At 35.1% G+C, this 15,434-nt stretch overlaps 1 long non-coding RNA gene across 1 annotated transcript; it reads left to right on the plus strand.

Moving 5' to 3' along the window:
• The first annotated feature begins 4,099 nt into the window (after positions 1-4,099).
• Positions 4,100-14,175, plus strand: LOC121876993. Its single transcript, XR_006090865.1, has 3 exons — positions 4,100-4,198; positions 8,141-8,270; positions 14,113-14,175. It is a non-coding gene; the product is annotated as an uncharacterized LOC121876993 (long non-coding RNA).
• Positions 14,176-15,434: the final 1,259 nt, after the last annotated feature.

Here is a 15,434-nt window from a genome sequence, read left to right on the forward strand (position 1 = left end):
AGTTTAAGCTAATTGTGAAATTTTAATGCAGAGAAAAAGGAATTCATAATACAGTATAAACAAAAATATTTTTAACGAGAGAAACTCCAAAGACTAGTAAATCTGCCATTATTTTAAGCCTCTGATGACTAGAGGTAAGAGTGATGGTGACTTCCAACTTCTCCCTTGTATCAAGGAATGCCTTCACCATATTTCTTGGACTTTATCAGTAGTATTTTCTACCTATGGTCTCCTATTCTATCTCTTGATGGCTTTTTTCTTATCCACAGGTTGGGTATTACAGTGCATTTCTCTATCTGTATAAAATATGTAACAAATTCCAGTTTAGTTTTCTATGTGTATATTTAAACAATAGACTATGATACAGTGGTTGTATAGAGGTGCAAAAATTTTTATTGATATTTTTTTAGCTAATTGGAACTTTTCATTATATTAACTAAGACAATTTTCTCTGACTATTTTCTGGTGTTGACAGACATTTAACGGACCAGTGTAATAAATAAAATTAGGTTGTAAATTAAAGTAAGTAGGACCATTGTGAGAAGATTGCCATATGAGATGCCAGCCTTGTTGGACAAACAAGGTTGCCATTTTTCTCATCAAAATTGATCCTTTTAGCATAGGCATTGAAATACAATATGTTTGTTATGCCTCAGAAGCTATACTGTATTGTGAAATGCTATTCATAACATTTTGTATATTCTTAATTCAACCAGTAATGTCAATATGCATAAGTTCATAATTTACCGGTAATTGAACTAATATTTCCATCTTGCAAGTACTGTACAGTACATCTCTGTGAAATGGCATGTTTTTTGCTATTGAATGGAATAGCGATTTACAGGTTTGTATAACTGCTTGGTAAATGGCTGTTTACGGTACATGAATTTTATTGTAATATTTCTTTATAAAAGATTATAAACACAGCCATTCACTATTGTAATAATGCAGTATTTTAAGAAAGGTTTTGTGCCATATCATACCAAAGACTGTTGTCATTAACTGTTCAGTTACTGTATAGAAGGTAATGAATAATTCTACTGTGTCTTTTAATACTGCATATGTGACCATTGTTACTGTATGTGTAATATAAAGTTCTTGCATTTATCACAAATGTTCATCTTACACATAGACAGTGGTCATAATGACTTAAAGAAAACTTGGCTTTCATCTTTTAAATGTTTATTCTTGTTATGAGTGTATGGCATTCTAACATAGTGTATAGCTTGATATTCAGTCAACTCATCCATCTAAGATGTTGATGTGCATGAGCATTTTTGTATAAATTACCTACTCAGTACAGTACTTCTACAGTGGTACACAATTTGATCATCAAAGATGACCACTGCAGCTAATTGCCTTAATGACTAAGCTCTGTCCACATTTGTCACTCTAAGCATCACGATTATTGGATGAGTCGTGATGCCACATTAACAAAATTATGGTCACCAGCAACCTGTCCATTTACACAGATTTCAATTATTGTAAAAAGAAGCCAAAATTAATCAGGGCTTAGTTGATAGATTGATTGATCGTTCACTTCAGAATATCAGCTTAAAGTGTTGGAGGATTACTTTAGACTGACACCACCCATTAATGGTTTTATGGTGCTGCAGGTACAGTACAGTGCAGTCTGTTTTTCCGATTCCACCATGATTATACTTGTCTGATGTAATAGATCAAGTTTTCCATTTATGAAAATGTCATTTCTCTCTTAACAAGTCCACCACATGCTGCCTAAGAGCATAATGTATCATTCATTAATTAGTTGTACAAGTAACTGTTTTTATAATTTAGTGCAAGGGGAAGTGCAAAGAATACCGGGAGAGTACAAAAGAGATTCAGCTGTACTTATTACTTCCAAATTTAACAGTAACAGGTAGCTTATTGTTGCAATGTAATCCTACACACATAAAGCCAATATTTAACATTTTTATAAATACTACCTTTTACTATTCATTGGGACTGTACCATTATGTGGAGAAAAATGTAAGGCATTTTAGGCCCTAAAATAGCAACACTTTACTGTGGGTAATATTAAATTGTCATAATCACTTTACACAGGACCAAAGCTCTTTGAAGCAAGAAACAGAAGTGATTAAAGTACAGTCTCTTATTAATATTTTAGCAAAGTTATTTTCAAAGTTCTTTTTTTTTCTATGTGAGGTTCTTTTAGAATCTTCTATTTTGTACAGCGATTAAAAACTTTAAAAATCAGGTAAAAATTAAAAAATACTCTGTCCATATTTCAATTTACAGTACTTTACCAATTTAAGGGAACTATTCCAAGATTATATGTAATACATAATTTTGGAGAAAATTAAAGTCATACATAATCATAGATGGAAAAAGTACAATAATGCTTCTTTGGAAAAAACTCTCAGCCATATATTTTTTTTATGTAAGTTTTTTCCAAGTGTTTTTATAAGAGTGTGTTAGGTTCCTATCATGATGAGTATGATTTTCTTATAGCACAAAGTTACATGTAAGGTGATGAAAAGTCAGACTGATCATTAACGAGCTGGAAACATGAACCTGAGAAGAGTGATTGAATAACACAAGTGCTGTACTGTACATTACACTTGATTTTTGACAGACTACAATTGGTTATTACTTTTACTGATTTATCAAGTAATAGTATAGCACCAATGAAATATTTCCCAGGTGAATTTAACATGTTTTCAGTGATAAAAGTTGGTCTAGTGGCTTTTCAAGTTACATCATCTTTCCTTTCAAAGATTCACAATAATGTGAATGTCAAGTTCGTATAACAAACTCACATTGATATACGGATATGTATAGCTTTCTGATTTTTTATTGTGACTTTGATTTACAATACATCTACTTTATATTGTCTCATGATCAGTTTACTCTCACTGATAAAGAGATAGATGTGTAAATGTATTCAGATGGTCACATCTCATAAATCAGTAAGAATATCTTGTGTGTTGACTGTAACCATCACTCGTATGTGCACTGTCAAGTGTTGATTTTCCTTTCTCTTCTTGCATTCGTGAAAATCACACATTATGTATAGATGTTGAAAAATATTTTTCCCAATAAAACCATTCCATCATACTGAACTGCATTTATTACAATCCTCCTGAAAGTGTTATACTGTACTTGTGAAATATGAATATAAAAATTACTAAACTGCCATATACCATGCAGGGCCCGAGTTACGAATGGGTTAGGTTCCTGTATCCTGCTTGTAAATCGATCTGTTCAAAAGTCTGAACAGTGTTAATTCCATAGTTCAGAAGGTGGTTTCAGGTGCAGTCGTCATGGGGGGTGAGGTAGGAGGTGATGGTAACTGTGGGAAAGGTGGGGGCAAATCCAAGTTTATATGTTTCCGGCATATTTATGGCTGGAAGGCCTTCGCCAATAGTACAATCTTAATACTACGTCAGCTATTTTGCCATTAGAGATAATGTTGTGCCATTTCATACACAGTGTGCTTGGACCTGTCCCTAAAAGGTTCTATCTTCACAAAGTCAAGGAAATAGTGTTCAAGTAACGGCATGTACAAGCTGGACAATTTTGTAATTAAGAAGATTTGTGATCAGGTGAGAAGGCCGGGTCACCTGACCATCTGACCTGACCACCAACCGTTGTGTGCTATTTAAAGATTAGTAGGGTCATTACCTAATACCTGACCATTGTGGACCTGGTCTCACCCTCCTCTGTATATATACACCTTGATTTGCATTACTCTCTCTAGTCTGTACTCACCCCTGAAGATATGAATTACACGAAAGCGCTTGGGAACTTCGTGTTTTCTTCTTTCCTTGTGGTTATCAGCATATACCTGGATAACGCGCACCTACAGTGATTTACTTGCATATACATATATATATATATATATATATATATATATATATATATATATATATATATATATATATATATATATATATATATATATATATATATATATATATATATGACAGTATGACTGGATTAAATAAATTATAGATTATTATAAATACTCTAGCATAATATATAGGCCATTAAATCACGTTTTTAGTCTTATTATTAGAGGGTAAAATGCGATAAAGGTAAAGGAACTGCGCCCGCTCACAAACCAGAATATTGGTAAACAAACAAACTTACCTGGTAGGGAACCGTCACCTGCCAGTTATAAAGTGTACACTACTACAGTACCACGAGTCCTGTGTAGGGGAAACAACAGATGCAGGTAAGTGCTTATTTTAATAATAGTTACTAATTTTCTAAAGTTAATAAAGCAGCAAAGGTAAATATACGGCTGGTGACCGTCAGTGGTTAAGTAATATGAGTGTTTTTCTTAAAGAGTTGGTGAAACTGTAGTCTTGGACAATACCCCTAGAAGTTGAGCAATGTGTTTTTCCGTTTGTTTGGACAATTTTAAGACACTTTTCTTCTATGATAATTCCGGTATATTTAAGTAATTTGCGAGGGATACGTTATAAAAGAAGTGTCTTAAAATTGTCTAAACAATCGGAAAAACACATTGCTCAACTCGAGATCCATTATGCTCTTCTTTCTATGAATTTTCTTGTGCAAATGCTTAGTATTCTAGATATAAGTGAGTTAAGATATAGATTAGGTTAGGTTAGGACAGGTTAAGTTTGGTTCTGTTGGTTGGTTGGTTGGTAATTTATTTATGTGATTTACTCGAAAAAATAAACATTTTCGTTAAGATTGATGGGTGGGTGGGTGGGGGGAGGAGGTATCTCAAAAACTATTGATTTCCGGCTGAAATGACGATCAAATTCGTTCGAAACTCATCAGATATCATTGGAAAAACTTAAGTGAAATTTGACCAAATTGGGTATTTTTAAGCCCAGTTTCAATGAAAAACAGCGGACGGTCACCATCTGAATAATTATGAGAGCAAGTTTTATTATGAGTATCTTTGCCTCTAATATATTTACCCTTCAGATAAACTAAGTTATAAATACTAATATGCTGAAATTGTGAATTTAGGAAATTGTTAATATGGAATTAAAGGCAATATCGACAATACCCTTGTATATACAGGGTACCGGTACCTAGATTTTGCCAAGGCTTTCGGCAGTGTGCCCCATGAAAGGCTAGAAATTAAACTGAAAGGGGAAGTGTCCTAGCATGGATTGGAGACTTTCTCCATGATCACAAACAGTGTGTTGTGATTAATTGTACAAAATCGTCATGTGTACCCGTGACAAGCGGGGTACCACAGGACAGTGTATTGGGCCCGTTGTTTGTTTGTTTCATAAATGACATGCCAGACGCTATACACTCCTCCATGCAAATATTTGTGGACGATGCCAAGTTATTTAGGGAAATTAAGAACGAAGCGGACTGTGAAGGGCTGCAGGAAGTTTCTATGTGAGCTTCAAGAATGATCGAGGAAATGACTGCTAAGATTCAATGTCACGAAGTGCAAAATGATGCACCTGGGATGTACCAATGGTAAGGGGGCATATCATATGTCCCAACAGGATGAAGAAACTGCATTAATTGTGACTGAATGGAAAAAGGACATGGGTGTGTATGCTGACAATGAACTGAAGTTCTCGGGCCATTGTAAGAAGAAGGTGAATGAAGCAACTAAATTATCAGGTCTTATAAGATGGTATTTGATATCTAATTGGTCCATTCCTCATAACGATCTTCAAGAGTGAGGTGCTTCCCTGCCTGGAGTACTGTCACCCCATCTGGTCCCCGAGATATGCTTGAGACTGTCATTTGATTGAAAATGTACAAAGGAGGTCCAACAGACTGGTGCCTGCACTTTGGCACCTCAGCTACCCAGAGAGATTAGAGCACCTGCAATGGCCTAGCTTATACTACAGACGGGCAAGGGGGGACCTAATTGAGGTGTATAAATATCTCAAAGGGCACTACTCGGTCGAGTGTCCATACCTGGAGCTGGCAGACGCTCACCCCACAAGGGGTCACAGTTCAAGGTTGAAGAAGCCGCAAGTCCAGAAAACTGTAAAGGCAAAATTTTCAGAGTGAAAGTTGGGAACTCTTGGAACAATCTGCCAGAAAGTGTTGTGTCAACACCGAGTGTGAGCTCTTTCAAGACCAGACTTGACCAGCACTGGAGCAGGTTCAGATATATTCAGGAGCCAATGCATGCCCAGTACTTGCCAACAGTGTGTAACAGAGACGTGACCGACCACGTAAGCGGCTAACGAGCCGATCAGTGGCGAACAGGATAAAAGTAAAAAAGAAAAGAAAAAGAAAGTCATGTATTGTCAGCCTGTGTTAGGAGATTATGAAGATGAAAGTAATTGGGTAATTTCTGAGAACATCACTACCACCAGAAGGAGTTGTTCGATTTCATTCATTTTTCCACAGATGTTCTTATTATTATAGTAAGTATTTTAAAAGAGGCTACATTTACAAGAACCTAATAGAACCTGACCTAACCAACCAAAGAAACCTACCAAACCTTACCTAACTTCCAAGCTAGGGAGGCTCTGTTCCCCAAACTTCTTGCCATATTAAGCAGAAAATACTTACTCTGATATCTGGTACCAATAAAAGCAACTTTCTTAAAGTGTCATGGTGTTTTAAACTGCAATTTAATCAGTCATTTGAAAGCACATATCCACACACATTTATGGTAACTTTAGGTTATACAGTAGTTACAGGAATGTCACTCGATGCCAATACGGGAGCAAATACCTTTTTAACCCCTACATTTTCCTTCCATAGTAAGATATCGTGCTTGAGCAATTGCTTTGTGTTTTTAATTCTAAATTTTCAACTGCAGTTGTGACAGAATTTCGAGATTAATTATGCAGAGTAATCTCCTCATATCTGTGGGTTGGCGACTACAGCCCAAGAACGTTTCGAGTGGAGGACTCCTCCACTCTAAACATTCTACTGCTGTTTTTACCAATTCTCTTAGGTTACGTATCTCTCTGGGAACCCAGTTATTAATTTATTTCATTCATCCCAGTCTCTGCCTTCCCCTGTCCCCTTGGGCCCTCCTATCCTCAAATTTACACATTGGTATTTGTTATTATTCCCTCATCCCTAATTATATGACCAAGTATCTAATTTTTCTTTTTCTGTACATTTCAATTATTTCTCTTGAAGTTCTTGCTAATCTTAGTACAGTACTTCTTTATTTGTTTTTCTCTCAGTGTAGCCTTTTCATAGCAATCTCCTAAAACACCACTTTTAAAGGGTCTCCAACTTCTTTCTGGTGTCTGCTGAAAGTGTCCACTGGTTAGGATGTTAGATAAGGTTAGGTCAGGTTCTAATATGTTCTGTACGTATATTCTTGCTTCCATTTTCGTTTTCAGTATCATGCAAATAGTATCTCCAGGAATTTTGGTTCAGATCCATAAGATACTTCTGGTGGTAACTGTCTCCTCCACCTTTACCAATAATATTTGAAAGTGTTTCATATTAATTAGCTATAATACTCATACAGTATTACTTTTTCTTAAAAAAAAGATTGCCATCAAGAATGATATGAATCTGTGATAGTCATCTCAAAGTTTAATGTTAATTCTTTCACTTCACTTCAGGTGTGGGTGGTGTTGAATCATGTTAAATCATTCTATGTATTTCAATGGTAAATTTAAGGAACAGTATGGGACTGCAGCCCTAAAACATACACCCAAAATTCCTGGACCTTTAACTGCACATTACAGATCTGTGACTAACTTTGTTGTGCACAAAATATTTTTGTCTTTAAATTTTAAACTTCACTTATAAAACTTTTAACATGTATATAAATTAAAAGGAAAATACAGTATAAGACTGAAAGCCCCCCCCACCCCCCAAACCAAGTTTACTGCACCTTGTAATAGTAGGATTACCTGATGAATTTCCATCCTAGTTTATTTCACCTAATGATTAACCACCCAAATGCTAACCTAACCTAACCTCATCCCCACAAATAGCATTAAGGTGGTTAATCTTTAGGTGTAATAAGTTGGGGTGGAGATTCTTCAAGGGATCTGATCAAACCAATACCAGTAGGTACTGTACTGTACAGTGTCCCAGTAACTAATGGAAGTTTTTCCTCTGTATCTCAAAGATTATTCCATATTTTTTTCCGTTCCTTTAATATGAATTTCCATTACTCAAGCTTCTGTACCTTAAGGGATGCCTGTACAGTATTTCACTAACTCACTTTTTATTGTGACAGAGGAAGGCGAGGTCGGGGAAGTAGACTGAGTGGACCGACCAACAAAGATGCATTAGAGAAACTGTCAAAAGTTCACCCACTTCCTTCACTCATCCTGCAGTGGCCCAAGATAAACTCATCTCTTATCAAGGTAAAACATATAGCATGCCACATCCAGTATGTTCACTTGTGTGTTGTTACATGTTTTCCAGAAGGTTGGTTCATGCAGTACCTCTTCTTTAACTTATTTATTAGACATCTCTACTTTCTCCTCCATATTTACACCTATCTTACACACACACACACACACACACACACACACCTCATCTGTACACTTCACTGTCTCCAGTACCTTTTAAAAAATTGTCTTCATTTGATATTACCCTTTAAAAGCATAATAACAACTGAACACTCCAGGACACTTACTTTCCTATATGGTTGCTGGAGCCTTGGTGGGTGGAGAGAGGCACTGCACTTTGGCTCGTCTGACTTGCTTAACATTAAAGTAGAAATATGTACAGTACTGTACAGTATTACACCAAACTTAATTACACTAAACTTAAATGTATTGTACTGTACTGTAGTAACTATATAACCACCACAATTATTGCTGGATGGAGGGCTGTATTAAGATATGCTGAAGCCCTAAGCTATGTCAAGAGTTGGAGGCTCCATACCATAAAAAAAAATAAAGTACTATATATAATAGTGAGAAAGGGTGTATTACATTTTAACATAAAGGTCAATATTTTTTTTTTCTAAAACTATGTATTTACATATACTGTACAGTATACATAGGCAAAGATGCAATGAACAACTTATAATCTAAATAACTTACACATCTTAGAAAAAGCCTTATTTGCATTATAAAATACTTTATGATTTCCTAACTAGTAAATATGAAATTGAAGACTTTTAACATAAAACATTGCACAGATCAACCCTTGTACTAGTATTAGCCCCTGTCTTATAGGCACAAGTATTTATTTAAATGTGAGTTAATTACATTAATCTTGTATAGCTATCACCCCCTGTAGCTTTCCACTAGCTATGAGGTTCATGTTCAGAGCTCGTGATAAAGTGTGTCCACGGGAAGACATGTCACTTAGTGCTGAGCTAAGGGATAAGTATCTGGCTCCCTGGCCACCTATTGTGGGCAGTAGTTTGATAACCCTGATGAGAGGAAGACATTATTTAGAGCCATCGTTGATGTGTTTACGTCTTTCCTCGAGGGAGGACGTCGGACATACAGGTATTCTGTTCTCCCCCGAGGGTCCTTACTCAAGATCACTCCCACTCTCGCATCAATCGGACGTATTTTAGAAGAGCCGCTTTAAGATACCCTCCGTCCTCATTTAACACTCATAGCTACAGTGATAATCCTTTTTGAATGTGTACATAGAAACCTTTTATAATAAATACACAAAAGAAACCTATTGGATTAAGTCACTGAAGACCCAATAAACTTTGATCTATATTTTAGTATGTCTAGAATATAAGTAACATGTTTCACAAGTGATTTTTACAAGTGGTGACAACCCAGAAAGGTTGTTACATGTATGACAGCTTCACAAGTAGTTGTTATGCAACAAGTAACAGTCACCCAACAGATACACAGTTGGTAAAGGTAGATATATTATGTTCTCCCCATTACTGTGTTATACTGTTACAAAGAAGATATTGTTACATGGTTGGCAAAACGTAGCTTAAGAGGACCCAGTCTAGGACCAGTCTAAGGTGACTATAGGACCAGTCTACAGTTTACAGTTAGTCAAGTGTACTCCAAGTATACGTGACAATTTTGGTAACAAAAGTTATTCGTCACACGAGTTGAGTAACAGTTGAGATAATCTGTTCTCTGGTTACTCCTACTATTATATAAAGAAATTAAACAGTTTCACCCTTAATAAATGGAAGCAGTAATGCAACTGGCACTATCTCTTCTGTTTGAACATCACATAAAATTTAAAACATTTCCTTTCGTAGTTCCCAAGAGCAAAGTCATGGATGAAGTCGTCCAAAATGATAAGCTACAAAATTTTAACTTTCTATTCACATAATGCTTAATGCAGAGAACTTTTCTCACAGCATTGATGTCCATAGTTCATTCTTAATCCTTTTCATTTACAGAATTTACCTTTCTCCTAAGCAGTTTGTTACTATTAGACTGAAAAGTAGCCACAATATTGCTTCTACATTAGGGAAAGCCAAATGAATCTTGTCTTGGAAGATGACTCGATAGCGGTCCTAGTGGCATAAATATACTTTATTAGAATAATTTTTCTTGGTATAAACATGAAAGTGCTTTACTTCCCCACAAGGTTAACATCAATATCATTAGGATAGTCTTTCATCAGAAACTTTACACTGTTACACAACTATTCTTCTTCTAAATCAACTCAAAATTTCTATATATTTGCAACATTATTGTACAGTACTGTTTATGATTGTCTTTTTTTTCACACTGATTTCAAGGGCATCCATCATGGGAATAAAGGATTTTATTCAAAATTTGTCTCTTGGAGAAAGCCTGTCATCATCATTTGCTGCATCACCATCACTGACTTGTTTTTTCTCACTCTCTTTTATTCACGCATTTGTAGTCTACATCAGGCAGGTCTTCTTTTGCGTTGAGTCCAATTTCATCAAAACATTCTAGGATTTATTTCAGGAAGTTAGTGAGCAATGTGTATGGCTTTGTACATGTGCTAAGGCCAATCTGTGGATCCTGTAGGGTCTTGTTGGTTTGTGGAAATGATCTAACCACTGAACATGAACACACATTCCAGTTCCTCAGTTTTCGCAAGAAGAATATCATCTTTCTTCTTGTTTCACCCTCTTCGCTGGCATTAGTACAGTAGTATGGACATGAGTAAAAGCATCATTACAGTAAATAATTGAATTACTGTATAACTCACCTATGGGCCTATGGCTGAAGTAGCCTTTGCATGTGCTTCCCACCTAGTATAGTGTCAGAAGATTTTTTGGTACTGTAGAGTCAGGATTCAAGAATAATTTGAGTATTGCCCAGGGTTTTGTAGAGGCAGAGAAGAAAGTATATACAGTATTTATTACACAACAACAACAAAATTTACTGCATCTAGGCAGCAATCAACTGCCACACAGCTAACATGAGTCAGTGAATGGGTGAATTGAAAAACTAATTTATAAGGTTTCCAAATTATACAGTACTTTAAAATTATAAACATTATTAGACTGAATTTTGTGACCTGCAAATGAAATAAGTTACTATTTAAGTCAGGGCAATTTGATTCATAACAATAATTTTTACCTACTGTATCTCAAACATATTTAGAGGGCTCTCATAATGTGAGGACCTAAGCTGTAGCTTACTTACCTTGTGCCTAAATCCAGCACTGGCTGGATGCCATCACATTATCTGGCAGCTGGTGAGAGACTGGTGTTGCGCCACGCTGCCAATTACAACTCGGCATGTGCACTGGTAATTCAGACTGAGTCCGACTTTGGGGAGTTTTACTACAATGTGGGAATGAACCCATCTCATCTGTAAACTCAGTGAAATACCTTGGATTTCCTCTTGACTTTCTTCATCTGGAGAATAAATTGTAGATGATATAATAAGTATAACCAATGTTAGGATAAACAATTTGTTTATGGAAATGCCATATGTCTCAGCTGATGCTCATAGCAACTTTGCTTGGCACTCTACAAAGTCACTTAGACTATTCCTGATCGTCACTACACTCTGCCTTAACACAGAAGCTAAAAGTCAAATTAAAAATTATTTAAAACAAGGCAGCGAGGTTTATTCTTGACATGAATGCAAGAGATCACATTGGTCTCAGAGTTCTTCAATCACTGAAAATGTTAAGTGTGACAGATAGAGTGAAGCAACTGAGTCTGAATCACTCTTATTAGATATTCAACAAACTGTGGCCAGACTATTTAACACCAAATTGTGTAAGGATTAGGGATATGAACCGGCAGGCACTAGAGGGAGGGAACATAATTTTGTGGTATACCGTACCTGGTGTTTACATTCAAGCAAAAAACACTTTCTTCTTCACAGCTATAAAAGACTGAAACAAGTTACCAAACTACAGTACATCAAAACCATTAATAGTGTAAAACAATTCATAGCTAAAAGTAAAAAATACATAACAGATGAAGATGTTTCTGTATTAACCACAAAATATATAATGTTGAAGTGATCTGCCAACCTCAGTTAGTCCAAGTGCAATGTAATGCTTGTTAAATTGATCAGAAAACTTTCTCTATTTCTCCTGTTGACATGCTATTACTGATTAGAGACCTAGCCTAAGCAAAGGACCCTGCTGTAAATAAGCATTTGTTGGCTTTGCCAATTATTAAGTCTGTGAATCTATCAACTGTATTCATCATTAAATCTATATACCGTATATCACGGCCTATAAGACGAAATTTGAACATTAAAAAAATCTGCCCAAAGTTAGGGGGTCGTCTAAACCACCAAGTTTAAAATTCTTACCTCTTAAATATTGTGGTTTAGTGTGTCAAGAGTGGTGATGAAAACATCATAAGCCACTCACAAGGTCTTACCACTAATTATTTTATACTGAAACTTACGTTTGGCAAGCTGGATTCAAATTAAGATTACCGGTATATTAAAATAATAAAAATGTATTATAAACCTGTCTAACATACCGTAAAAGAGATTTATACCCCTATAATAAACACAGCTATCATCACACACCCCTCCCCACGCCCCCCCCCCCATTTGCCAGTGAGGAGCCGTGGAGGTGGTCAGTAATGCATACCGGTATCGGTATATTTACTCATAATAATATTTATCTCCTATAAATAATTGATTTAAATTTTATTTTTTTCCAAAGAATATTCAGTAAATGGGTGCATTAATTCTTGAAACTATCGACGGTTAATTACAGACGCTCAAGTGACGTCACTAGTGTTTACACTACACCAGCTGGTAATATTTGATGCCATTACTTGAAGTGAATTGGCCTTATTTTAAGTAACTAACTATAAATAAATACAAAAATAAAAAAAAAAGATCAAAACTGAGAAATAATATACTGTATGTATGTTGTGTTGTCAAAGTAAGAGGAACAATTGTGTAAGTACGTAATATTTTTTCACTCAAATCCTAATGAAACACTACTGGAGAACATTCCTTTGTCGCAAAACAGTTTATAAATTAAAGAAAATAATTACAGTGTGTTTAATATATTACAGTATATTATAAATAAATAAATAAAACAAATAATTCGGTAAATCTATTTAAAGTAAATGGAAAATAAGCAAACATGTTATTTACCAAGACCCTTCCGTCTGGCTCAGGGTGAGATGTAGGGGAGATAAAGAAGGCTATTTATAGCCCATCAGAAGTGACCAGTACCCTAATGCACCATAAATAATTCATTGAACATTCATTTTTTGTACATAGTATATTCAGTATATATATATATATATATATATATATATATATATATATATATATATATATATATATATATATATATATATATATATATATATATATATATATATATATATATATATATATATATATATATATATATATATATATTTGTGTAATAAATGTATGTAGTAAGTACATACTGGTAACCTTTTTCACTCAAATCCTAATGAAACACCACAATTAGAATACGGTGGTTGCTGTTGAACCACATGTTGTATAAATAGTCACACCACCGAGACGAGGGAACACTCCCACCACGCTTCAGTGACGTCACTAGTGTTTACACTACACCAGCGGGTATAATTTGATGACATTACTTGAAGTGAATTGGCCTTATTTTAAAAAATCAAGGATGGTTGGTAAAGGACTACTGAGTCAGTGGGTAAGTGTCACATTTGGGGTACTGGTCTTATACAGCAAATAGAGCTCAAAAGCTACTTTTTAAATGGAAATTTGGGGGGGGCGTCTTATGCACCCCGCCGCCTTATAGGCCGTGATATACGGTAACTATTTATATCATCTAACCTTACAGAAGTGAAGAACAAGGGACAGACTGATGACAGAGGCTACATCACCACCACCACCAGATGACAGAGGCTACATCACCACCACCACCACCAGATGACAGAAGGCTATATCACCACCACCAGATGAGAGAAGGCTACATCACCACCATGTCCCATAAAACAATTATATTTAATAATTTCACTAGTTTTTGTGAAAGTATCTTTCATAAGATCATTGCATTAATTTGTAATTATAAAATAGAATATGTCATTAAAGTGTTATTTGATTATTACTGTAATTAATTATATAATTACATAAATTCCTGTAGCTCGCCAAATTGGTGGCATCCTAAAGTAATATAAGAAAACTAGGCTTCAGGGGGAAGGGTTGGGGACACAGGCGAAAAAAACCACCCCTTCGAATTTTGTTTCTTCCCTCTATCTTTCAATCTTTCCCTTGTGTTTTGATGAGAGGAAGAAGAAGAAGAAGAATAAGAAGAAGAAGAAGAAGAAGGATTAGTGTTTTGATGAGAGGAAGAAGAAGAAGGTTTAAGGGGTAACTATTATATTTCATCACAGAAAACTAAGAAGGGGTAACTATTATATTTCATGACAGAACTCAAAGGGGGGTAACTATTATATTTTATCCCATAAAACAATTATATTTAATAATTTCACTAGATTCTGTGAAATTATCTTTTATAAGAACATTGCATTAATTTGTAAATATAAAATAGAATATGGCATTAAAGTGTTATTTGATTATTACTGTAATTAATTATATGATTACATAAATTCGTGTAACTCGCCCAAATGGTGGCATCCAAAAGTAATATAAGTAAACTAGGCTTCAGGGGGCAGGGTTGGGGACAGGGGCGAAAAAAAATGACCACTTCGAAATTTGTTTCTTCCATCTAGCCTTCGATCTTAAAATGACCACTTCGAATTTTGTTTCATCCCCTCTAGCTTTCGATCTTTCCCTTGTGTTTTGATGAGAGGAAGAAGAAGAATAAGAAGGATTAGTGTTTTGATGAGAGGAAGAAGAAGAAGGTTTAAGGGGTAACTATTATATTTCATCACAGAAAACAATTAAGGGGTAACTATTATATTTCATGACAGACCTCTAAGACGGGGTAACTATTATATTTCATGACAGACCTCTAAGAAGGGGTAACTATTATATTTCATCCCATAAAACAATTATATTTAATAATTTCACTAGATTCTGTGAAATTATCTTTTATAAGAACATTGCATTAATTTGTAAATATAAAATAGAATATGGCATTAAAGTGTTATTTGATTATTACTGTAATTAATTATATGATTACATAAATTCGTGTAACTC

The sequence above is a fragment of the Homarus americanus genome, unplaced genomic scaffold (assembly GCF_018991925.1).
Source record: "Homarus americanus isolate GMGI-L3 unplaced genomic scaffold, GMGI_Hamer_2.0 scaffold33468, whole genome shotgun sequence".
Lineage (NCBI taxonomy): Eukaryota > Metazoa > Arthropoda > Malacostraca > Decapoda > Nephropidae > Homarus > Homarus americanus.